Source organism: Talpa europaea, assembly GCF_964194135.1.
Source record: "Talpa europaea genome assembly, chromosome: 4".
Taxonomy (NCBI): domain Eukaryota; kingdom Metazoa; phylum Chordata; class Mammalia; order Eulipotyphla; family Talpidae; genus Talpa; species Talpa europaea.
Genome location: NC_140070.1, coordinates 77,136,399 through 77,162,025, shown reverse-complemented (window position 1 = coordinate 77,162,025; position 25,627 = coordinate 77,136,399).

Here is a 25,627-nt window from a genome sequence, read left to right as displayed (position 1 = left end):
CATGAGTACAATCATACAGTATTTGTCTTTACCTATGACTTATTTCACTTTGCATATACTCAAAGCACATTTATAATGTTGCAAATGGCAAGATTTCAACCTCTTAAGAGTTTGCAGTATTTGGAATTCCATCATGCCAGCATGTGTGTGAGTATAACACCTTCTTTCTTTATAGATTCATCTATTAATGGATTTTTAAGTTGTTTCCATAGCTTCACTAATTTAAATAATTTAGCAATGAAATAGGGGCAAACATACCTTTTCAAATTAGTGTTTTCATATCCTTTAGATTAATACCCAGAATTAGAATATTTGTAACATGTGGTAGTTCTATTTTTAAATTCCTGAGGAATCTCCATAATCTTTTCCATAGTGGATGCAGCAATTTATAGTCCCACCAGTAGTGTACAAAGTTTTCTTTCCTCAAGATTCTGTCCAATACTTGTCATTTCTTCCATTTTTCATAAACCAACAGGTAAGAGACAACATCTCACTGTGGCTGTGTATTGCATTTCCCAAATCTTTAGTGATGTTGAATATTTCTTCATCTACCTCTTGGTAATCTGGGTCTCTTTCACATATATATATTCAGATCTATTACCCATGTAAATGTGTTGGTAAAACTGGACAACCACATGCAAAAGAATAAAACTATACCACTATCTTACACCATAAATAAAAAAAAAAAACTCAAAATGGATTAAAGATTGAAATTAAGAGCTGAAATCACAAAATACTTAGAAGAAAACATAAGCTGTTTGTGTTATTTTGTGGATTTTTAATTCAAATATAAAGGATATCAAAGCAAAATAGACAAATTATTATATCAGATTTATTTATATTTATCTGATATAATAGATAAAGAGAATGGAATGATGTATTTGAGGTACTTAAAGATAAAACCTGCTTGCCAAGAAAAATATCCCACAACATCCTCTTTTAGATCTGAGGGATAAACAAAGACTTCCAAGACAAAACAGAACTTGAAGGAGTTTACAAACACATAACCTCCTCTATGAAAAATGTTGAAAGGTGTTCTATCTGAATGAAGACAGAAACATACACACACTCCAAAAAAACCCTGAACAAAGAAAATTATAAAAACAGAATAAGCAAAATGGCATTAGCAAAACCTCATATATCAATAACCACCCCAAACATAAATGTACAGAATGATTAATCATTAAAAAGACACCTGGGGGCCTCCCCGGTGGCGCAGCGGTTGAGCGCTGGGTGGCGAATTGGCCCGTGGCCTCTGCGGCACAGGTTCGATCCCCGGCTGCTCCCCGGCCACCGGAGGAGGGTCCCACATGGCTATGGCGCGCAGACCTCTCCTGCCGCCCGCTGTTCCCCTCAGCAGTGTACTTCGGTCCTTCTGCCTGCTCTGCTCCCCGCACTGGCTCTGGTGAATTCTCTCACCCTCCCGCGCTTCTGACTGTACCCAGTGCATGTATAAACAAACAAACAAACAAACAAATAAATAAATAAAACATGCTTCTATTAAAAAAAAAAAAAAAAGACACCTGGCTGGGTGAATCAGAAAATAAAACCCAACTTTCCATTGTCTCCAGGTGATAGCCAATGATAAACAGAGGCTCAAAGTAAAAGGCTGGAAATTAATTCTACAAGCAAATGGTACTCTAAAAAATAGGCAAAGACAGCCATACAATTATCAGATAGAGAGTATGAAGAGTAAAGGATGAACTATAGTAACGGACAGTGGAAACTTTGGCGGCGGGTGTGGTGTGGTAGCATACATCTGAGAAGTGCGATGCAGTATCTCTGAATCATACCTAGTTTTGTAAACCAATATTACATCAATTAGTAAAAAAAAAAGAACAAAACAAACACCTGGTTGATCCAAAACAAGGATACAAAAATGATAAAGAAAATATGAAACTTCCAAGTGCAACTGAAATAATGAATCTAATAAAATTAAAATTTAATAAAAGCGTAGAGGGCCTCACAATAGACAAATGCAAGGAATGGATAGAATAATTAAGCTTAAAGTTACATTTGCAGACCACAGACATATATCAACACCACAAACACACGAAGTATAAAAAGGGCATTCTAGGGCCTCCCTGATGGCACAAGGGATTAAGACGCAGCCTATGAGGCTGTCTGCAGACTCTGCAGCATGAGTTAGATCCCCAGCCAGGGAGGTGACCCACATGGTGCAGCAGATCTCTCCTGACTTGCCTGCTGCTCTCCTCAGCAGTGTATTTCAATCAGTCTGCCTGTTCTGTTCCCCACTCTGTCTCTGGTGAATCCTCTTACCCTCCACACCTCTGGCCTGTACCCCAGTTCTTGTATGCATAAATAAATAAAACCTTTAAAAATTACATAAAAAATAAAAGGGCATTATAAAGCAACAACAAAACACATACAGAGGTAACAGACACCTAAATTATAAAATGTGGAGAAGGAGAAGAGTAAAAATGCGACTGTTAAAAATTGTATGAAAGTGAAACTATTAAAACATTTACTGCTGAATTGAATCATGTGAATTTAATTACTATTTATATAATCATATACACACTCATAAACATTCTTCAAATCTTTGATGCAATGGATTTGTTATATTTCTTAGTCATCTTTGCTATCCTGAAAGAAACCCTATTTGATCATAGTACCTTAGTCTTTTGAAATATTGCAGATATTGATATTCAATTTTACAATATTTTAGTGGCATTATTTGCACATATATTCACAGGTTAAATTGGGCTATGTTTTTCTGCTTTTGAATTAATATTTTACTAGTTTTAAATTAAAAAAATAAATTAGTAAGCTGTGCAACTTTTAAGTATAATGTGGACTAATTTAAATAACATTAGAATTAGAAGTACTTTAATATTTGGAAAGAGTTCAACTGCAACTATATCTGGGCCTAGTGCTTTAAAAACAAACAAACAACAACAAAAAAGCAAACAAAACAACAGTAACCAAACCAAACAAAAAAACAGGTGCTGAGGTAGGCAGAGTCCTGATGAGCAATAAAGGGACAAGTGGGGACAAGACAGAATGTTCCTAGTTAGCACACAGCCCTGCAGAGCCTCCAGCATCCTTATTTTGAAGAGGCAGTTTCTAAGATCATCAAATCTTCTGATGAAAGAGGCCCCAGATGTGTACTTCTTTTCCACAGTGGTTTTACTTCTGTGCATTAAAGGGGTATACAGCAAGCTCAGTTAAGAGGCAAGGAACAACTTTTTTTAAAAAAGATCATTACAAAGCTGTAACAACTGTAAAATGTCTACAATACAAAGTAACTTGGGGAAAAATGTTTTAGCTTTGCATTAGCAAATTGGGGGGGGGGATAATAGTAAATATTTCACAAGGATTTTGTAAGGATTAACTAAGGTAGTTGATACCACATGCTAAAAGATGCCTGATCAACAAATACAATCTAAAATTATCAATCAATGAATTTAACAGAGAAATCAATACCATAAAAAATTGCTATGATACTGTTCTTAAATTATTCCCAGAATGGGATATTTGTCTGATCCTTAATAAAAAGTCCACACCCCAATTCTCCTCAGTAATCATCTTGCTTTATTTTTAAAGCAGGAGCATTATAAATATATTTTTCACTATAAAAGTGTTGATATTGTTTTATTGCAATAAAAATAAACACTTGCTATAAATAATGTTTTTATAAAAACATACGGAAACAAAATAAGAGTTTAAATCTGAAATAGAGGGGCCTCCCCGGTGGCGCAGCGGTTGAGTGCTGGGTTGCGAAGCTGCCCGCAGCCTCTGCAGCGCCGGTTCGATGCCCAGATGCTGGGCGAGGGTCCCACATGGTGCGTAGACCTCTCCTGCTGCCCGCTGCTCCCCTCAGCAGTGTACTTCGGTCCTTCTGCCTGTTCTGCTCCCTGCTCTGGCTCTGGTGAATTCTCTCACCCTCCTGCACTTCTGACTGTACCTAGTGCTTTCATAAATAAATAAATCAATCTTTAAAAAAAAAAAGAAAATGTCTATTTGGGTTCTTCACCCATTTAAAAAAAATCAGAAATATAGGAAAATATGTTCTAACTACACAATACTGACATCTTATCTATAAATATATGCTACTTAAACTTGCTATTATATTCTTAAAATATTCTATATAGATATTGCATTCCTTATCACTATTATATAAATACATAATTATAAAAATCATTAAATTTATAACATGTAATATAGCTATGCAAATTCCATAATAGAGATAATTAGTACTATTCTTTTATGTACTTTTATACTGTTTACTATTCTATGAAAAAATATACAATCATACATAATAGAATTTAATACTTAATTGAATAATTTCTGTCAAAATATGCATGTGCAACATATTTTTAATAATTTAACAGACTTTTCCATTAATCTATCATTATTTTCTTTTCTTATTTGTATTATCACTCTAAATCTTTAAAAATTGTCATAAATTATCATATATTTAATGAAATCTTTCATAGATTTAATGTTATTGGAATCTTTTTGAAAGAATTATATGTTTTCAAACTACTATAAAAACTATCATTTTGTGACTTTTAAATACTTTAATTTGTATTAATAAAGAATATCAAATTATATAAATTATTCTTAATCATAATCCAGCAATGATCTGAAGCTAAAATTTGAAAATAAAATACAGATTAGCTTAATTACTAAATACATATTTTAAAATAAGTTTTTCATTAGTATTCTCAAAATAATAATGCCACAATATTAAACCTTCAAATATAAATATTAATATATCCTAACATAAATGTCCTAAATTACATGAATATTATGTAATAATAAGCTTGGCAAATAAAATATTACCTAATGAAATTAGGATGGTTGTTCATTTTACATTGAAAGTACCATTTTAATTTTAAACATGAATAAATTTGAAAGTAACAATATTGTCATTTAGAAAAATGCTCCAAAATTTTGAATATTGATTGATGGCATTCTATATGGCATCTTTGTTCTAGATTTATTGCAGATGGCATCTTGACCATAGATTAAGAAAACAGATGATCACTGTAATATGGTGACACATTTTATCAATAAATACTGAGTGTCTCAGAAAAAGGATAAAACCATCAGTGAGTTAAACAGCTGAAGGCTGAAATGGCAATTCTCCAAGAAACATCCATGTGGATGAGAGAAAATATTAAAGCAGGGATTTAGAGGTCTAATTTCTTTTAATTTAACTCCTCTCAAGAAGGCAGAGCAATAATTCTAATTTATAGCAATAATCTCTTATCCGATTAACTAATGGTAGATAACTCAGAAAGGCTTATAGTTGGTTATGATACACATGTGAAACAGAATGAAAAACAACGGAACTCACCAACCTGTGCTGCCAATTGTTGTTTTAAAACATATCTCTACTACTATTAAATTGCCCTTTTAAGGTTTGCATCTAGAGATTAATTGATGATAACAAATAATTGCTACTGATGGTAACTATGCATTAAAGCTGAAAACTGGTCTCTCTATGGAAAAATACCCATAGATTTATGTTTATAGAAAGAGAAGGGACCAACAGAATTAGAAGGAAAAATATGTACATGATGAGGTTAAATTAAAATTTAAAATTAATCTAGGCCCTGTGAGCTAGTTGCCCCCTTAGGCACCATCAATGCCCTGACCACCTGCAGAGAACAGGATGTACCCAGAACTTGCTGACACAGTGCTTGCAAAGTGAGCATGAAGAAACCACGAGGCAAAGGAAAGTCCAATATAAAAGCTAGATTCCAGCTGCTAACTTTTGCAGATAGCTACTGACTTCTGCCCTTTCCTCCCTTGGAAGCACTTTCAATAAAACTTTGCTTTACTTCTAACTCTCTGTCTCTGCGGATTCTTCCATAACCCACAAGAGCTAACCTAGACCCCTGACCACTGCAACAGTGTACTTTATTGCAGTTTTATCACTCAACTGACTTCAATCACATGGAACTCTCATTAAAAAAAAAAAATTCTCACATAAATTACATCTGTTGAATCAATATATCAAGGAGAAAGTCTAAGCAACTTGTGTATGATCCTTATCCCCAAGAATGTTTGCCATCTATCTTACACAGCATATATTGAAAAAAAAGCAAGTTTGAGATTCTATGTCATCATTATAGAATTTCAAAAATTTAATAAAATAATCATTTTTTCATAATTTTGTCCATTAATTTATTTTCTCAATTTTCTCATAAATATACAAGAATTCCCCTTCCTTAAGCTCAAGATAATATCAACTTTATAATATTATAAATTATAAATATATATTCTAAATATTTAAGTATGAATTATACATTTCCCATTCCCTTCAATGATTATTAAACTCCATAAAGTGTTGCTTGTTAACATTTCCTTCTGCATCTGAAATAGAAACTTCATAGTTATAGTAGAGATTTAAAGTTCCATGCTTTCAATTGTACTGTCAATTTTTATTCACAAAAGGATTACACTTTTAGATCTCTTAAATCTAGGCGATTGTATGACTATATATCTAAACAATCATCAGTGACAGAAATTGGTAAGTATTATTTCTAAATCAAAATATTTGATTGACAACGAGAGATTCTCTAGAACTCTCTTCACCTGCTATCTTATAGGACCAAAATACCGTGAATCACTAAGCCCTAACATAGAAGACACTTGCCCTGGAGAATTGTTCCGATCTGTGGCAGAACTTGTGAGAACAAGTATAGTTTCACTGTTTGCTACTGGGAATTTGGAGTTTATTACTGCAGTATAACCTTAAGCTATCATAAGTAAAATACTGTGTCATCACGGGTACAGTTAGAGTAAAATTTCAAATACATAACAATTTTAAGATGTCCTCTCAAATATTCCTTCTAGCTAAAGGAGTGGTTAAACTGAATTTCCTTTGTTAATTCAAGGAACTAACAAAAGCTGCTGTGCCACTGAGCAGTTTATCCTCTGTGGCCACCAATACCTTTTACCTGTCCCAGCGCTTTGAGAGACTACTATGATCTGTGTCAAACCCCTTGCCAGAAACATGGGAGTTAATGACAGCAGTGAGTAGAACCTCATGTCACAGACAGGAATTACTGGGATTTCTTGGAGTGTGACTGCTGCTATCAATATGCTTCTCCAAAATGTAAGGGTGTGATCATGTCATTTCAACTCTCTCCAAACTAAATGCAAGGGGGCTTTCTGTGCTAGCTTATATTCACAGTGAGAATTTTTCTGTTTTCTTCTTCACTCATGTCCTTGTTAAATTTGTTTCTGCTTATGTTCTATGTCTATTTTGTACTAAGTGCACATGCAGTCTAATTCCTGCTTCTCACCAAAATTCTTAATTGGTTTCATTTAAACAACAGTGGTGAACAGAAGTGAAAGAAGGACCTGTATGAGGTTAGAGGTGAAGTCAAGAAAATTCCATGAGTGGAAGTCTGGGCTTCTGTTGCTGTATCTAAAGATATTCCAATAACACTTCTATTTCCAGTTGTGCCTGACCTAGGTATTCTAAGACACTTGCTGCCTCCCACTTCTCATCCTTTTTTGGGCAAAATGACTTGCTTCTATTCAGTGTTCAGCTCTACTAGAATTATTGTTTCCTTAGTTTCACTAATCTATTTAGCCCTGATCTATTTAAAAAATTTACAGATATCTCCCTTTTTCTTTTGCCAACTCACCTATTATCTTAGTTAATATTTATAAATGCCCTTTGTAGTCATTTATTTTTTGTGTGTTTTCTTAAAGAGGAAAACAAAAAGGTGTGCTCAATCTACTGTCTTTCTGGGATTCCTTCCAGATTTAATTTCTTTTCTTTTCTTTTTTTTTTTAATTCAACTCACAAATAGATTTCCTATGTGTTTAAAGAATTAAACAATTTAAAAACACTGAAATCTTCGGGCCTCCCCGGTGGCACAGAAGTTTGTCAGTCTGCCTGATCTGCTCTGGTGAATTCTCTAACCCTCCCATGCTTCTGACTGTACAGAGTGCTTACAAAAATAAATAAATCTTAAAAAAAAAACTGAAATCTTTGTTTTATTTTAATTTCTATTTTTGTTTATCTCAGGCTAACCTAAATTTCTATTTATTTGTTCTACATTTATCTAAATTTATTAGGATATTACTTTTCAAACAAATTATTTTTCTCTTAGTAATATAACAAGTTGTGGTTTATTTAAAACTATTAAGAAGTATCACTATGGAACAAACAGCTGTGTAGTTCTTTATGCATTAATTTATATATATATGATAAATTTAATATTTTATCCAGAAATAGGCAGACAAATAGATATAAGTTGTCTTGCTTGCTTAGCCTAAGGTCCTAGATAATGCCCCTTCACTAAGAATGTATGCAAATAAATTTGCCCTCAGATTATGGTTCTATTCTTCAAAGTCAATTTATGGACTCTATGTATGGAACTAGGGATTCACTGCTCCGCCTAATAAGTTAAAAACTAAACAGGCTGAAAAATAAACATCTCCTTACCTGTAAGAGAGGGGAGAATGGAGAGCAAATGTTGCCTCTACCACTGGAGAGACACACAGGCATGATATGGATTCATGATTTAGCAAAGTAGCAACTAATAGTGGAAACAACCACAGGAACCCCTGCCAAGGCAAGGAAATGATGAATTGCTCGAGGATAAGTGCAAATATGAAAGTGAAAGATTACAGGGAAACCAGTCATAAGGACCCCCATAATATTGTGAGATTTACCTTCAGGAGCTTGACCAGGTTTCCAGAGTAAATATCTGAGAAAATTCCCTCCGTTTCTGCCAGGGGTGGGAAAAGAGAACCATTTTGGAAACTCTGTTCTTAACAAAGTCTGCCTTCAGGTGAAAATAGTTAATCAAAGCCTAAGCGCTAGGTTAGGATAACTGGTCTGAGAGAAAGGAAATAACCAACTTTAGCCAACCTGTCACCCTAAGGAGTGAGGAAAAAATAAAGCAAAACAAAACCTAAAAACTTGTTAAGTTCATAGTCTAGACATATAAACTCACTAAAAGATTGAAACTTAATAAGACTGTGGAATATTCTCTTCCCTACCCACCTGTAAAGGGCAGGACTGGACACAGTGCAGGTTTTCTGACCCCACAGACCTGGTAAAGGAGGAGTCAGAATCCTCAGTGGTTTTGCAGGTTTTTATTGGGGTTCACCAGGCATATGGCAGGCAGAGGTGCTGGGGGGCCGGGAGGCTGGCAGTGTCCCAGACCCCAGCAAATCTTCACTCTTGTCTGCGCTCTCTGGCGTTCGTTCTGCTGCTTCTGGGCTTCTGCATCAGCTTCTACTGGCGTCCCCATGACGCCGCCCTTAAAAAGCACAGTCTTAGCGCAGGTGTACCCACTTCAGGTGCCCGCCATCAGGCATGCATTCAGGATCACAGGTTTCCCTCATCTATCCTGATGGCAGGAGGGCAGAAAAGCCGGATACCTTTTACCTTACCCTACACCACCACATACACACACCTCACCACTTCATGACTAAATATCTATTTACAGCAATTCCTTTAATCCAGTACATCCTGTCTGGTTAGCAAGAGAAAAATTACAAGACATACCAAAATGCAAAAAAAAAAAAATGCAATTTGAAGAGACAGAGAAGTAATCAGAATCAGAGATAACAGGAATTTTGGAATTTTCAGACTATAATTAAAACAGTATGAGGGCCTCCCTGGTGGTGCAAGGGGTTAAGCGCCGCACTATGAAGCAATCTGCAGCCTCTGCAGCACGAGTTTGATCCCCGGCCTGCCAGAGAAACCCACATGGTGTAGCAGACCCTCCTGGCTTGCCTGCTGCTCCCCTCAGCAGTGTATTTCATCAGTCTGCCTGTTCTGTTCCCCACTCTGTCTCTGGTGAATCCTCTCACCCCCTGCATCTCTGGCCTGTACAACAGCTCTTGTATGCATAAATAAATAAATCTTTTTAAAAAAGAAATGAAAAAAGTAAAACAATATGAGTAATATGCTAAGGACTTGAAATGGTAAGGTAAAAAACATGTAAACACTGATGGATAATATAGGCAGAGAGACAAATTCTAAGAAAGAACCAAAAATAAATGCTAAAAAGCCCACACTATGATAAGAATGAAGAATGTCGTTCATGCCTGTAGGGCAGGAATGGACACAGTGCAGGTTTTCTGATCCAGCAGACCGGGTTAAGGAGGAGTCCTGGAGCCCTCAGTGGTTTTTGCAGGCTTTTTTTACTGGGATTACCAAGTACACGGCAGGCAGGGGTGCTGGGGGGCCGGGAGGTTGGCAGTCCTCCCAGCCCCCAGCAAGTCTTCACTCTATCTGGGCTCTCTCTGCTCTTCTCATGGCTCGGCTTCTCTTTCGGCTTCTGCTGGTGTCCCAGTGACGCAGCCCTTAAAAGCACGGTCTTAGCCCAGGTGAATCCCATCTACCTCTGCCCACCCCCTACTCCAGGTGCCCGCCATCAGGCATGCATTCAGGACTGCAAGGATCCATCATCAATCCTGATGGCAGGAGGGCAGAAAAGCCTGACATTTTTCCTTACCCTACAGTGCCTTAGTAGATTGGACCTGGCTGAGGAAACAATCTCTGGGTAAGATGTCAATAGAATCCTTTTAAATGGAAAAGCAAGGAAAACACAAACTGAAGTGGCAGAAGAGAATATCAAAAACTGTGGGAAACAACTGCAAAAGGTATAACCTAACAAATATCATAAGAGCAAAAAGAAATACAGAAGTATTTGAAACGGGAGACTCCCTGGCGGTGCAAAGGGTTAAGCACCACACTATGAAGCAAGCCGAAGCCTCTGCAGCACGAGTTCAATCCCCAGCCAGCCAGGGAGCAACCCACATGGCGAGGCAGACCTCTCCTGTCTTGCCCACTGCTCCCCTCAGCAGTGTATTTCACTCAGTCTGCCTGTTCAGTTCCCTGCTCTGTCTCTGGTGTATCCTCTCACGCTCCCATGCCTCTGGCCAGCTCTTGTATAAAAATAAATAAATCTTAAAAAAAAAAGTGTTTGAAACGATAATGACTGAGAATTTCCTCAGTTAGTATTAGACACTAAGCCACAGATCAAGGAAACTCCAAGAACGCCAAGCGAGGTAAATGTAAAAAACAAAACAAAAAAAAATCAAAACTATTCCTAGGTACAATATTTTTAAGCTACAGAATATCAAAAATAAACTTCAAAAAATCCTGAAAGAATTCAGAGGAAAAAAATCTTACCTATCAAGAACAAAAATAAGATATACTTCTTTCTTAGAGACCCAAAATATAAGGGAGTTTGTTGCCAGTAGAATAGGATTGCAAGAAATATTAAAATTAATTTTATAAAGAGAAGAAAAATGATATAGATCAGAAACTTGAAATTACATGATGAAAGTTTTGAAAATGGAATAAAAGTAAGTATAAACATGTTTTCTTCTTTGTAATTGGCCTGACAGATATAACTTAATAATAATAATAATTATAATAACAATAACAATAAATATATGTGTATATATATGCCTAGAACATATTCCCAAACACATACATATATCTGTTTATATGTGTTAACATAGAAGTATACAAGTAGAATTAATGACAGCAATGATACTAAGGACAGGAAGGAGGAATTAGATTTATTTTGCTGTTATTATCAAACTACCCATGAAGTGGCTTAGTTTTATTTGAAAGTGGAATTGGAGTAAGTAAAAATGCATATTACATACTCTAGGGAAACCACTAACAAAAGATAAAAGGATGTAAATGAAATGAACAGATTCCTTGAAAGACATCGTATACCAAATTTATACAAGAACTAAATGACTTAATTAGGTTTCTATCAATTTAAAAAATAAAATCAATAATCAATAGAATTTCTAAACAAAAATCACAAGGCTCAGATGTGTTAAATGGTAAAACAATAGACAAGATCAATGGAACAGGATACATTGTCCAAAAAAAAAAAAAGACTCCCACAAATATAATTAACTGATTGCTTAAAATGAAGCAAAGGAATGCAAAGGAACAAAGACAGATTTTTCAAAAAATTGTACTGGTACAGCTGTACATGCAGATGCAAGAAAATAAGTATAGATTTAGACCTTATACACCTTACAAAAAGTAACCCAGAATGACTCCACGACCTTATGCAAAACTGTAGAAGAAAACAGGAGAAAACCAGGATGAACTTGTTTGACAATGACTTCAAATAGCAAAGGCATGATCTATTTAAGCTATAACTGAGAACCTAGACTATATTCAAATTAAAAAAATATTGCTCTTTGAAAAATACTGTAAAAGAAAAAGACATGCCACAGACTGGGAGAAAATATTTTCAAAAGACATATCTCATAAAGGACCATTATTCAAAATATGCAAAGAAGTTACAAAACTTGACATCAAGAAAACAAGCAAACTGATTAAAAAATAGGCCAAATACTCAAGAGACAACACAACAAAGAGGATATACAGATACACAGATGGCAGGTAAGGATATGAAAAGATGCTCCACATAATATGTCATCAGGAAAATGCAAATTAAAGCAACCTAGAGATTATCACTACACACATATTAGAATGGCCAAAATCAGGAACACTGACACCTAATGCTGGAGGGGATGTGTTTCAATAGAACAAATACATGCTGGTGAAAAACAAATGGTATTGAAATTTTCTAGGACAGTTTTTTACAAAACTGAGCATACTTATCATATATTCCAACAATGGAACTCCTTGGTATTAACCCAAACACCCTAGAAGAGATGGTGTTTACAAGCAGGTTCAATCATAATTGTCAAAACTTGAAATAAATGAAGATGCCTTTCAGTAGGCGAGTGGATCAACTGTGCTACATCCAGACAATGGGATATTATTCAGCACTTAAATGAGATATCAAGACATGAAAAACCATGAGAAAATTTACCTGCAGATTGCTTAGTGAAAAAAAAAAAAAACAACCTGAAAAGTAAATTCACTGTATGAGTCCATCAATATGACATTCTATAAATGGAAAAACTAAGGAGACATTTTATTATTTTTTTGCAAGATTTATTTATTTTTATGAAAGAACTGGAGTACAGGCCAGAGACGTGGGAGAGTAAGAGGATTCACCAGAGATAGAGCGGGGAGTAGAACAGGCAGACAGACCGAAATACACTGTTGAGGGAAGTAGCAGGCGAGACAAGTGAGGTCTGCTGTGCCATGTGGGTATCTCCCTGGCTGCCTGGGAATTGAACTCATGCTGCAGAGGCTGCGGACAGCTTTACAGTGCTGTTCTCAACCTCCCGTGCCACGGGGAGGCCCAAGGAGACAGTTTAAAAATGAATAATTATCAAGGGTTTGGGGAGAAAGATGAATAGACAGAGCCCATAGGATTTTTAGAAAATACTGTATAATAGCAATATGACAATGTTGGATACATGTCATTATAGGATTTATTCAAACTCACGTAAAATACCAAGATAATGGAAGGGATTTGGAAATTTGAAAGTCAATACAATTTGAAAATAAGTAAATTATACTGAGATGTTAATATAGTTTTAGATGATGATATTCTAACACAATTTTTATTCTTTAACCACAGTAATGTATAAAAAACACTGAAGGTTTTGTGATGTTATTCTATTTTTCTTTCTTATTTGTAACCTCCCTAAAATGAAGTCTCAATAGATTGTCTTGCTTTGTTCAATATATGTGTTCAACATATATTTTTAATAATTGAAATTGGATACATGAATTAGTAGCTGAATAATAAGGATAAAAGTTGAGATAAACTAATCCAAAACTACAATACATAAATATATAGCTTAGTTTAACCCTGTGTGTGTGTGTAGAAATATTATAAATATCATAATACTTTGGTATTATGACTGATTCAAGAGTTACATAATAACAAATTAGGGTGTCTAATAGGAGTTCCACCATTAGGTATACTCCAAATAAAAATTCCTGCTAAAGACATATACAATGATACTCATAATATTAGTGTCTATTTCAAGCAGAAAACTAGGAAAATGTCCTCTCACCTTGGGCTGAATAAATAAATTGTAGACATTTTACAATAGAAAATATGTATCACTGAAGATACAGTGACACAAAATGAAGTAGTATCAATAAACATAATATTGAGTAATAAAATCAGTCACAAATGAATTTAATTTATATAAATGATTTAAAACAGATAAAAATGAATATTTAAGAATCAAGATAAGATTGCATATGTGAGAAGACTGATTATGATTAAAAATGGAGCAGACTGGTCCTTTCTGAAATGTAGGTCAAGTGCTGTTTTGTGCCTAACTGGTTTCATGGATGTGTTTAATTCAAGGAAATTGTAACATGAATTTTGCACTATTTTTTTGTGTTATTTGACAATTAACAATTGTTTTTTAATATTTAGATATACAAATATATCCTTAATGGCCTATCTTTGAAATAAACAAACAAAATTATCCACAATTATTAATTACTATGCAAGTATGGGAGATTTGAGTACAGTAATTTACATAAAAACATAGGCCTGAAAGTAAACTTGTTTTATAGATATTTCTAAATATCTGAGATTAACTGCATCCTCTTTTTATTGTTGAAATATTTATGTATCAAGGGCTTCCTCTGGTGGTACAAGGGGTTAAGTCTCAGCACTATGAAGCTATCAGCAGCCACTGCAGCACGAGTTCAATCCCAGGTCAGGGAGCTAACTCACATTGTGTAGCAGACCTCTTCTGTCTCCCCTACTGCTCCCCTCAGCAGTGTATTTCAGTGGCTCCGCCTGTTCTGCTCCCCACTCTGTCTCTGGTGAATCCTCACACCTCCCCCACACCTCTGGCTTACAACCCAGCTCTTATATGCATAAATAAATTAAATAAATCTTTTTTAAAAATACATACCAAATCAGATCTATTAATTCTTCTGTCTTGGTTAGCTAAAACATCCCTATAAATAACTAGAACAATATGTAACATTTACAACTACCTGTCCATTGTCTTTCCTTAAAGACACAGGATTTATTCCCATAAATGTACCACATGGCACTAGACTTGAATGGACAAAAATAAGGCAGCTGATCTTTGACTTTTGATATCAAAGGTTACCGACATTGAAGACCAATCTAAAAATCACAATCTGGGAGAAGAAGTTTTTGTAATGAGATTTCCATGCATCAAGCTTCCCTAGCATTGAGTACTATTTTTTCCTCCACTAGGGAGCCCTGTGAAAGTCACAAACCAGTTAACTTTCCAACTACTAGGGCTGAACATGAAAACTTTAATCAATAGTCAACCAAACTTCAACCAACTTACCAACTAAGCTGACTTTACCAATCCCCAGAGAACTCCATCTAACTCACATCCATCTAACTCAACCTGTACAAACATTTACTAAAAACCACAGGTAACCTTAAACTAATCCTAAAGGAGGATGTAACTCTAGGTGTGATGACAAAAATGTAAGCTCCTGACTAAATTGGGACCAGAAAAAATCAGTCTGAGATTTCCTAGATTTGGAAGAGCACAGAAAGGGATCTTACTACTAAACTGAATTTTACATATGTAATACAACATCACTATATCTGTAACACAGGGCTATTAAGATAGGTAAAGACGATTAAACATGACAGTGCTTTTGTATGTATCCAATTCAAACAATTGTATATAAATTACAAAAGCAGTACACTTTTTTGATATCATTGTAAGCTCTGAAGGAAAAAGTAGAGATATTTAATTGTTCCTTGATTCAGGGACTATATCTCTATATACTTATTAATTACACATCATGCACACTCAAATCATGATGTGTGAATAAGGGAAGAAATGAATGAAGAAGAATGGATAACTGACTTTCCATCATACTTTATATAAAATTACATATAAATTATTGGTCACTAGAGACATGTATCAAATGCTAGCAGATTTGCAAATTCTGAAGAGGTATGCTATGAGGAATATATCTTGTGATGTATTACTACACTACTAAAGCATTTCAAAGCAAATTTAATTTTGATTACAGTAATCACTGAGAAAATAAGGTGTAAATGGTGGAAGCTAATGAGTTCAGAGTTTCCATTCAGAATTTTAATAAATACAAAGAAACATCTGGGATTGAAGGCTTATTTTAAATGTTTCATGAAAGAAAATCCTGTTTTGCTGTTGTAGAATCTTGTGGTTCTTTCATGGGACTATTAAAGTAAAAATTATGCTGAGAATCCTACTTATAACAATATCACTTGCAATAGTTTATTTTGCATTAAGACTTCAAAAATCCCAGGCTAATAAAAATAGTTGCATTATTTTGCCATTCATTGTTTTTTAAACTAGTATGTCACATATATATCCATGGAACCAGAGGAAACATTTTAAGTTTGGTATGTGCGATAAGATTTTTGGTGAAAATAGAAAAAAAAAAGAACTATAAAGTGTCGAGATACTGCAATTGTATACTTAGGAAAATTTCATGGAAATAATCAAATGAGATCTCTAGGGTGGTTGCAAAGTGGAGACAGGGGTCCCCTACAGTATGATTGAGGATTACTGGGACTTTATTGTGAATAGTGTGATAACATACATTTGTAGAGGTTTGAACATATACTATATAACATATATAGTATTATAAGTCGTTATTACCTTTTTTAACATACTTTTAAAAAAGAAAAATATAACACTGATAAACACAAAAAAATGGATGGATTCCCCAAAGCTACTGACATCATATCAACTATCTTCTCTAATCACAATGGGAGAGTTGAATAGGTGTAACACAAGTGAATTTTAGGGCAGTGAAGCTATTATGCATGACATTGTCACAGTGGCTATATGACATTATACATATGTCAAAACTATGGAAATGTACAACACAAACGTCCTAATATAAACTCTGGACTTTAATCATTTTATATTAATATTGGCTCATCAACTGCATCAAAGCTATCACACTAATTCAAGTTATTAATAATGAAAGAAAGAAGGGGTGGAGCTATGTGGAAACTCTCTGCTCTATCTGCTAAATTTTCTGAAACCTAAAATTATTTCAGTCAATTAATTAATAAAGACAACTATCTGCCATTCTTATTATCAAGGGACCTCAGTAGTCAAACGCAACGGTTAAAGTAGCATCTGTTACTGAAAGGGAAAAGAAATCAGGAGTATTTCTTCCTTGTTAAGAGGTGTGATTGCTGGGTTCACATGCCACTTATTTGTCAAAGCATATGTACTCATGAAAATATATGACAAATTATGTCAAATATGTTTTTTAATGCATAGGTGTAATATCTCAAAGGGCTAAATTCTGTGCTATCTGAAGCTTAAGGAGTTCTCCTTGGAAAGGTGTCTGGGATCTTGAGGTAAGGATAAAAGGATGAGGAAGTGGGATTACAAAATCCTGTCTTTCTTATCTCCCAATATATTTTCTTTTGCTGGATGCATATGTAATGGGAATGAACTCAATGGGAGGTCTTCTAGGTGTGTTATTGTTACCTGTTTTCTGTGTGTGTATGTATTTGTATTTATCTGTGATTAAAATTTTTCTTCATTCAACTTTAAATTACTTGAAGTGGTATCAGGCAAGATGAAGTTTGCCAAATATAGAACCTAATTTATACATCCTGTAAGTCAAAAAGGGTCAAAAAATATTTGACTTGAATGGGTACATAAATAATATCAATTATTTTTATTGTATTTTACTGTTTACCATAGTAATCAGTCCTTAATTATTTTTATTCCAAAGCATATTACATGTAGATGCTATATAATGTTGATATGATAACCTATTCATCCATTTTTATTTTTTAATGTTTCTAATACAATTTATAAAAGTAATCATGTGCTTATTTTCATAAATTTTTATTTTTTCACATAGCATGCCCATTATCTTTCTCTTAAAATTTTAACTATCTTCACTTAATTCACAGTTAAGATATTTCATTTTATTTTACAGCACACACTTATTGCAGTCTAAATTTATTTCTTGTAACTGTAAGGAAATTTTTAAAAGTATGTTTTTCAACTATTTCTTGAATTATATGTTGTGTTTTCTTTGTTATATTTCTTCATAAACTTATCACTATTTTTTTTAACATTTATTTATTTTTATACAAGAACCAAGGTATAGGCCAGATGCGCAGGAGGGTGAGAGGATTCACCAGAGACAGAGCAGGGATCAGAACAGGCAGACTGACCAAATACTCTACTTCTGATTATTTGTATCCAAATTCCTTTATTATTGGGATTTATCATTTATTTGGTTTTAGAAAATGCTAACTATATAAATGAATATTCTCAAACTCTTCCTACCTCATCTGATTGATTTTTATTTCATTTGTTCTTATCTTTTTAGATAAGAATTTAAACTTTTTTTATAAGAAAATACTATATTTTATATACTCCAAAGTACTTCATACAATCCTATAAAATGATAATAAAGTACTTAGTAGAAATATTTATCCAGAATTATATCCTCAATTATTTTAACTTTAATATCCCAATGGCTTGAATTACAAGTATAGTTCTATTGGTTACCAAGTGTTTCATAGAAATGTTTTATTAGTGGACATGATTGAAAAATACATAAAAACATAGGTCTCTAGTGTTTATAAAACAATTTCAAACTTCTTGTTCTCTTGATTCCATGGTATAGTTTGAGCAAGGATTGTTATTTTTAATTTTACATTAAATGTAACTAAGGCTCTTGTGAAGGAAAATAGACTTCCCATATTAAATAGGAAGCAATGGGTAAAGCTCACACACTTGTCCTAAACTCCTGAACTTGTCCCCAGTATTTGAAACACTAAGGTTAACACAGAAGAGAAACAAAGTTCTCTTGAAATGTAGAGAAGAATGAAAATGGATTTTTAAAATCTATTCTTTAAATCAGAGTGGGAATACTAATTACTGCTGAGTAATATTTGACTTTGAAAGTCAGTGTTTGAATATATTTTAGGGTTTGGAAATACTTGTTGAATATAGTAACACAACTTTACATACATATAAAACATGACATTTATAAATGTAAAACCAGAAGAACCACATTCAATATTAGTACGAATTGCATGAAAAATAATTTGGGGGCAAAGAAAAAAGAAAAGTAATTTGAGGGCATCTGGATGGTAGAGCCCTGTTGTATGGGCATGGCAAGAATGCATGAATGCATGTTAATTACAGATGTTCATATTTATTTTTTTATATTTTTTATTTAAATTTTATTTTTATATTCCCCATACAATTACAACTCCCTTATTTTGATCCCAATCTTTCATTTCCCCACCTCACAACCCCCATAGGGTGTCTCTGGTTCATAGTTGTTTGTTGATTTTGATATTTTCTTTCTTATATTTATTCTTTTCCTGGCCTCTTATTTAAGTTTTCTAGATTCCTGCTATGAGTGAGACCATCTGGTATTTTTCTTTTTCTTTCTGGCTTATTTTGCTGAGCATGATCCCTTCCAGCACCATCCATGTTGCTGCAAATTACATGTGTTTATCTTTTTTGAATGCTGAGTAATATTCCATGGTGTATATATACCACATCTTCTTGATCTGGACATCTATTTTTGGGCATTTGGGTTTTTTCCAAAGCTTAGCTATTGTAAACAGTGCTGCTACAAACATAGGGGTGCAGGTGCTCTTTGGAATTGATGTTTCTGTGTCCTTTGGGTAAATACCTAGGAGTGGAATTGCTGGATCATATGGAAGCTCTATGTTTAGTAGGTCCAGCTCTCCATAGTGGTTAGACCAGTTTGCACTCCCACCAGCAGTGCAGGAGAGTTCCTTTTTCTCCACAACCTTGCCAACATTTGTTGTTGCTAGTTTTTTTAATATGTGCCATTCTCACTGGTTTAAGATGGTATCTCATTGTAGTTTTGATTTGTATATCTCTGATTACAAGTGATGTTGAACATTTTTTCATATGCCTGTTGGCCATTTGCATTTCCTCTTCAGAGAAGTTTCTTTTTAGCTCTTCTGCCCATTTTTTGACTGGATTATTTTCTTTGAAGGATATATAGGCAAAACACTACATGATATGCACATCAAAGACATCTTTACAGACACATCACCCAAAGCAGTGATAGTGAAGGAAAAGATAAACAGCTGGGACTACATCAAATTAAAGAGCTTCTGCACAGCAAAAGAGCCAATAACAAAATCAAAGAGAAACCCCAACGACTGGGAGAACATTTTTGCACACAACACTAATGATAAAGGACTGATCACAAAAATCTATAAAGAGCTGATGTGACTCAACAAAAACAAAGAAAATATGTTAAGTGTAACATCTAAATTTATGACATTTCTGCTGCATCAGCTCCTATTATAATTAATGGGACTAAAGGAGGGAACAGGGGCCTCCCCAGTGGCGCAGCAGGTTGAGTGCAGCACTGTGAAGCTGTCCGCACGCAGCCTCCAAACCGCGGGTTTGATTCCTGGCCAGCCAGGGAGAGTCCCACACTGCGCAGCAGACTTCTCATGCTCCTGTCAGCAGTGCTTTCAGTCTGTCTGCCTGTTTCTGGTGCCCGCTCTGTCTCTGGTGAATCCTCTCACCCTCCTGAGCCTCTGGCCTGTACCCCAGCTATTTATTAAATAAAAAATAAAAAATAAATCTTAAAAAAAAATGAAATAAAGCAGTGAACAGAGGGGTGGGGGGACATGTTGTAAACAAGCTTACATTCTAGTGGGTTTGATATAAATGACTACTTTTAGATAGTGTAAGAAATTAAAAAATAAAGTGGAGATGGGAAAGTAAGGATGGATGGGAAACTCCCATGGAAGATTTTATTCTGTTGTTTGATAACTACTTAAATACAATAATCCCTCTCTGCTAAATAGATTTCTTGTGCTGTCAGCCTACATGAAATCCTGAAAAACAGCACTACTTTGGCACAAGCATCAAGATGGTAAAAAGTTCTCTAAAGGAAGTAATTTACTTCATCAAATTGCTTAACCACTCACCTTGAAAAGTTTAGTTAGAATAATATAGAAAATCAGTCATTAGACTAGGGGGGAATATCAACCACAGAGAAAAGAGAAAAGATAATGAGTAATTCGGTATTAGGTGATAGAAACTACAAACAAAATTCAATAATAAAGGGTACTGTACTTCATATTTGAAAAGTATTTTTGAACCTACAAAGATTTTGAAAGCCAAATTCCATGACCATTATGCATCCACTATGACATCTTCACATGATCTTTTACTTTATTTTTTTCTAAAGATTTATGTATTTATTTATACAAGAACCAGGGTACAGGCCAGATTCGTGGGAGAGTGAGAGGATTCACCAGAGACAGAGAGGGGAGCAGAACAGGCAGACTGACGAAAATACACTGCTGAGGGGAGCAGCGGGCGAGACAGGAGAGGTCTGCCGCACCATGTGGGACCCTCGCAGGCCAGCCGGGATCGAACTGGCGCTGCAGAGGCTGTGGACAACTTCACAGTGCTGCGTTCAACTGCCTGAGCCACCAGGGGAGGCCCTTCACATGATCTTTTAATCTCTCCCATTGTGCTAGTTTATAGAAACAAAATGCCTATTGATGTTTGTGTCTAAGCCTATCTTGTCTTTGTCTGCAATATTCTATAATTTAGAAGAAAAAAACTTGCCATAATGTGTTAGTTAGGCCAATGCATATTCCATTATCCATGATGTGTTCCCCTGAAGGTGAGTACATACCACATAATGAGGTATATAACAAGGGAGAAGTAAATTCTCTCTTGGGATTGTTGCAAATCAGAATTATTTGTATTTTTCCCAGAAATCTCCAATTTGAAGAAAATGTGTAAAGTCCCGAAGGAAATGGAGCATAAACTATTTCATGAATTTGGTCCTTACTGTGTAATCTAACTCATGAGGAACAATTAAGGTATTAAATAGGCTCAGGGTATTTGTTTGTCATTTTTATTGGGACAAAAGCAATTAAGACGATTTTAATGAAAGACTTAATTACACACACCTAATTATAAGCATTACAGAATAATAAAAGTACAAAAAAATGGAGTCTTTATAAGGTTCATAAATGTCTTTTTAAACCATAATCAAATATATTTAGAAGATTCAGCAAGGAACTTTTAAAAGGGATAACTCTAATCTCTAGTTTGGCAAGGAAGACAAAATAAAAGAGCAATTTACTTCTACAGATAGCTCCAGTGAATAATTCAACAAAATGTAAATATATCCTAACAATGAAGTAAAACCCTTTATAAGAAGGAAACTAACAAATTAATTTGCCTACCTTAAAAATGGCAGATTACATGAAACCGGATGAGATATTTATAATCAATTTTTGTCTTTCTCATCATCACAATCAAGAATATAAAGCATAGGCAAAGTAGTTTTTAATGGCATAAATGTGTTAGAAATCAAAGAACTTGCTAGAAATCAGAAGTTTTATATACATATGTGTATATACACTAAATAAATCTTAAATTTAAAGTCCAAAACTCGGGCCGTCTTGGTAGCACAGGGTTAAAATCTCAGTGCTGTGCTATCAAGCTATTATCACCAGCCACTACAACATGATTTGAATCTCCAGCCAAGGAGCTAACCAACATGACACAGCAGACCTCTCCTGCCTGGCCTGCTGCTCTCCTCAGGAGTGTATTTCAGTGTATTTGCCCATTGTACTCCCCAGTCTGTCTCTGGTGAAACCTCTCAACCTTCCTACCTCCACTTATGGCCTACACCTCAGTTCTTCTATGCATAAACAAATAACAATAAATCTTTAAAAAAATAAATTCCATAACTCAGAATAGCATTACTGTGAGTCTATAGCATAACTGAAGAAAAATCACAAATGAAAAGCTTGTCTTTATTTTCCAGTAATACTATGAAAACATCGAAAAAAGAACCAAAGAGCAATTACAATGTTGACTATGAACCTTAGGAAAAAAAATCAAATAAATGTCCTTGCCCATATTGAGCAAGTTTCTCATTTTCATTTCAATGAAAACAAATCGCTTTGGTAGGTATCAACACAGCGCAAATAAACAGTGAATGTGATTTGGACGAAATAGATTTTCAGAATTTGGAGGTTTCTCATCTTCTCACTTTTGTAAGTGGAGGAATCAGACACAATATATCTGGCTCTAGTCTTAAGAGAATTTGTTATAGCCTCTCTAGAAATAAATGTATCTTGCTTTATGTGAATGTTTCCTATGTCTTTGCATTTTATAGATATAACTATATTGTTAGGATTTGGGTTGGGGAAATTATTGTAATGGAATTCAAATTTTTAAGATACAGGTTTCAATCTAATCTTATTTGAGGGCAGACTACACTAAGAACTTTACTGTTTGCATTTTTATATACAACTTAAACTCTATTTCTGAATATATAGAGAGAGAAAGAAAAAAGAGGAAAACAAACCAATAAAAACATTCAGAAACATATTGGAAACAAAACATGTTCTGAAGATTTGTGCTCATGCATTGTGCCAAGCTTGGGAAAAATCAATGATAAAAGAGTAAATAACTGGGGTGTTGAAGAGATCACTTAGAGAATTTGCTATCGGTTTTTAGAAAAAAACAAGTTCATACCTGATAAAAGTTGCAGAAAAAATAGTAGCTAAGAGAAATATGGTATAAAGTAAAAACTTTTAAAGAAATTGACATTTAAGGGCATAGACTGGAGAGAAAACCTCAATTAATAGATTGGACAAGTCAGTGTTGAAAATACAGTAGCATTAAAATTGTGATCAAGCTATCTATCATCTATCTAGCCAACTATCATTTATCTATCATCTATCTCTTTCTCAACCTATCTTAACATGAAGCTATCCACATTAAGTGAAAACAATAATAATAACCCACATAGAGTTCCATCTATACTCAGAATATAGGGAATTTCACACTATGAAAACAATATATATACTGAATCTAATTTTGCAACTAACATTGTTATATGCTAACTTTTTGGGTGAACGAATGTAAGATATTTTCCTTATACATAGATTAAGCACCATTACAATACTATGACTTTCTTGACTTTGTGTTATTACTCATTTGAAGTGACTAAAAACAGAAACACATATAAAGTCTGAAAGTGAATGGATAAAAGAATAAACTTCAGAACAAAGGAACTCACACTGAAGAGAACAATAATAATATTATTTGAAAAAAAAAACTTAAAAAATGTGTGGAAGGGGCAGACCCTTATTCTTTTTGTTGTGGTAGTTATACGGCTTGAGATAAGGAGAGTGTTTCATTGTGTGTCTATCGTGAGTGTGAGCTTCTAGCATTGTAAGAACTAGTTTGAATATTTCACCACCATCTTTGGTTATCTACTTACCTTCCGGAATCAGTCTCAAAGCACTAGTTTTGGAAGAGAATATTCCTAAATTAGCACATCCAAGATAATTTTCCCAATCTTTCTTAGTCTTGAGACACATAGAACTATAAAGCAACATTGGGCTCACTAAGGTTGCTGACACACAACATGGGAAAATGGGAAATTAAATTTTCAAAGGAAAATTAAATCATATCCAAGTTTATGGTAACATATATTCTAAAGTTATATACTTAAAATTAAGTACAATATTTTGCTAAGAGACATGGTTACATTTTCCATTAATCAAATTGAATCTGAAAATGTGGTACTAATTTAAATAAACACAGTAAAGAAATAAAAACCATATTAAGAGTTTTCCCTTTTACTTAGAGTGATATGTGAGGGAAGATAAATCAACAAAGCAGATATTCTTAGCATATTACAGTGACTCCACTAACTTGCAGAAAGAGATGTAGCAGACAAAATGTTTCCTTTTGAGTCTTGCTCTAATTTACTGTGACCTTGACCTTGACTAGCTTAGTTGGTTTTCTTGTTTCATAGTTTTCTCAATAAATTAAAAAGAAAAGAATAAATGGAAAAAGGATTACTAAGTCTTATCACTATATAACATTGTGGAGGGCATTAAGAAATACAGTAGAACTCATCATGCCTCCTACAAAATACTCCTTGTAAAGACTTAGTATCATTTAAATCTGTTGCATTTTCCCCTTGTTGTTGTTTAGGGACTCTTTGAAGTGTAGATCTCCATGATTGGCAATTTGTGTGGTACATGGGTGATTTCTGGAACCACTATACTTCCTATTTGTAAGTCAATATAAGTAAATGCGACCTTCAGGTCTTCAGAGATGAAAAGGGACAGCTTTAAAGTTAATTCACTGTGTCACCTAACCTCTCTCCCCTTCAGGTAATGAAAGATACTGTTTTCCATTTTAGTAAATTTAAATGTGTGACAAATTAGGGGCATTTTGCATATCATATTAATATATTTTAGTTGATATTAAATACTGGTAAAGTCTGTTAAACATTGCATATTTAAATACAAAGAGCCCTCTAAGAAAGAATAGGTAGAGTATATGAAATCACTATGCTTATTCACACAAACTTGAATAAAAGTATGTTGTTATTAAGATGCTATTTAAAATAAAGCCCATTACATCAAACACTGGAGATATGTCATTAAATGCTCAATTATTTAAAAATACATAAAAATGAAAGTTATCTTTGGCAAAATTACATATAAATAAAGAGGTGATGCTGTTTGTAGATGTTAATTTTGGCTTTGCAAGTTTATTACTTTCTTGTTAATGTTTTCCATTCAAATTTCTATAATACTGTGTTCATTATATGTCAGCATTAGCAATTTGGATAAATAGATAGGAAATATCAGTTAAGCTCCATGGAGGACATGGAAATAAAGTATAAGCAGGTGATGGAATAGTATCAGAAATGGGCCTATAT